Below are 2,794 nucleotides of genomic sequence, written 5' to 3'. Positions count from 1 at the left end.
CTCTGTGAGCATCCAGCTTCTTTTGCAATTGCCTTTTGAGACTTTTCCTCCTTATGGAGGGTGTAAATGATGGTCGTCTGCACAACCGTCAAGTCAGCAGTCTTCCCCATTATTCTGAAGCCTACTCAACCAGACAGACAATTTCAAGGCTGAGGAAACCTTTGCAGGTGTTTTGCATTAATTAGCTGACTAGATTGGGACACAGGGAGCCTACAATGTTGAACTTTGTCATGATATTCTAATTTTGTGAAATACTGGATTTGGGGTTTTTTTTGTCTTTAATCCATAATCATCAAAATTGAAACAAATAAAGGCTTGAAATATTTCACTTTGTGTGTAGTGAACTAATATAACATACAAGTTTCACTTTTTGAAACAAATTCTTGAAATAAATAGACTTTTCCTCGATATTCTAATTTTTTGGCACATACCTGTAAAGGGGAACACAGAAGCACAACTTGGCATATTCTTCAATGGGGGCTGCCTTTTAAAACTAAAGCTTCAATCAAGCTGCTAACATGACTGACTGACAGCTGTGCAAGAAACACAGAGGTCTTTCAACTTCAGTTGCCAGAGGCTTCAAAGGTAGGCATCCATCAGGTTTCCTTGATGAAGCAGAGCAGAGCCATTTGGCTTTTACTGCTCTGGACAATGCAGAGCTACTGTCAGGGGCTTTGCCAAGCAGAACCTGTGCCGATAGTAAAAATGCAACAGGTGGCTGTATCAGTTCCAATATGTGTAGCTGTGCATCATGGCAGCAACAGTGGAATGATTAGCTCCCTCTCCAAGTCCTGCTCAGATATTTCTAGCTTACAAAAATATTTTTGTTGGCAGTAAATTCACACTTTTTTTTTTGTTTAGTTTATTATTTATTTGTTCATAAACCTTACTCTGGTGGCCTAAGTCTAAGGTACATTTTGTCAGGCCACAAGTGCATATGGCTGGGATTCCCCTCGATTCAGTACCAGTGCCTCAGTTCTCTACCAAAGATTTCCATAACTCTGCTTTTAGCACAGTACTTTTGTGATAACCTAGTGATGCAAACTGTATCATGACACTGACACTGTTCATTCTGCTGTATTGTAGAGCATACCCTTGACGTAATAATTACTTGTGGAAGAAAGTGCACAGCAGAAAAGTCCTGAGAAATGATCTTTTCAATTTTCTAAAACTAGTGCTGATACCATACAAATCCTAAATCCTATCTAAATCACATCTGGAACTAAATGATCAAAAATAAGATTACAAAGCAGGCCCAGCTGAGCTAGCAAAAATTCCCTATTTCCAAATGGGAACATTTTATGGCTTTATAAAATTTCAATAAACTGAATATTTCTGGATTTTTCCTCCAACAAAACAAAACAATTTAAAGGTGTGACCCCGGAAACACTGGGATCTTATGAGTATTTTTTAGATTTTTGCTGACAAACAATAGAAGCAACAGTTAGTATAGAAAACAAACAGTACATCAATTGATAATATAAATAACAGTTAGCTGCAGCTCCAGATAAGATTAAATTCAAACAAGAAGCTAAGTCCCAGTGTAGATGTTACAGCTGTTCTCTTGTTTACAGCGCTGGCTGCCTTTCAACAGCCAGACTACTGCTCCCTTCCTTCCAACTAATTATTAATGGCAGACAACACAGGAAAACAAAGAGGACAGTTTTACAATAGGAAAAACATCTTGGGCATAACTGACGCTGACAACTCCCCCTAAACTCTGATTATGTCTTTTGATTTTCTGGTCACTGAACAGTTAAACTGTCATTTAGAGAAAAGAAAGTTGCAAAAGAGGGAGTGAGGGATAGTGACTGCCAGAAAGTCCAGAAGACAGATTCAGCACAATGAATCAACTTCCTCCTAACTTCTCACTTCCTCTCTGGTCTACATGCCTCCAAAGCTCAGAGAGAAATGTAGCTCAAATTAGAGTTTCCGCTTGCTGTGGAGGCTGAGAAACAGGAAAGCAGAGGGGCAGAAAGACAGACAACACTAACAGACCTGTTTACACAAGCAAAAGGTCTGTTAGCTCATCTCTATATCCTTTAGACTGGACACACACACACACACACACACACAGGCAGGTGAAATAGACAGAAACAGAAGATACCACTCAACAGTTACAAGGTGAGATTACAGCATGGGTGTGCACCAGAGCCTTTTGGAAAACTGTGTCAGTGTGGCTATAAAGTACCCATGGTCCACAAAGTGGCCTGACATTCCTCTGATAACTGAGCGAGGTGCAGGAGATGGGAGCCCAGGTCCCATCAATCAGCACGCTCCCTTTCCTCCTCTCAGCACAATGACTATAGTGTTCTACATGAGCACCCAGCTTCTCTTCAACTGTGGAGTGGACCCTCCCACAATGAGCGAGCTTGCCCTGAGGGCAGCATATAAGAAAACAGACTTTGGCTATGTTGGAGATATCCCTAAACTGAATCGGTAGAGGGTCCTTAAACACGATAACGTACTTCACCGAGTTGCAGCATACTCACTAGGACACATTTTAGAAAAAGAAAAAAAAGTAGTATTACTATGTGTGCTGCACTGTGTGTTTAAAAGAAAGACAGAGAGGCACTGCTGAGGAAATTAAAGGCTTCAGCTCAGCAGAAGGCTTTTCTAAAGTACTTCCACCCAGTCTTTGCAGCCGCTTACACAGACACAGTCTCAAAAGCTGTTAAGACACCCCCTCCCTCCCTCTGCCAGCAAAACCTGTTAGCGCAAAATCTGTTTTTGCTTGCTCTAAATATGACACATTATTTGGCTAACCTAAACCTGAAACCAAAGTGAAAAATTC

General features: G+C 40.7%; 1 protein-coding gene across 3 annotated transcripts in view; it reads right to left on the bottom strand.

Annotated features, from left to right (window-relative positions):
- nck1b (NCK adaptor protein 1b) overlaps window positions 1-2,794 on the bottom strand; it is a 27,327-nt gene that overhangs the window by 9,531 nt on the left and 15,002 nt on the right. The window lies entirely within an intron of this gene.

The sequence above is a fragment of the Monopterus albus genome, unplaced genomic scaffold, assembly GCF_001952655.1.
Source record: "Monopterus albus unplaced genomic scaffold, M_albus_1.0 scaffold55.1, whole genome shotgun sequence".
Taxonomy (NCBI): domain Eukaryota; kingdom Metazoa; phylum Chordata; class Actinopteri; order Synbranchiformes; family Synbranchidae; genus Monopterus; species Monopterus albus.
Note: the sequence above shows the minus strand (reverse complement) of the source record. Positions and strands in the feature narration are given on the sequence as shown.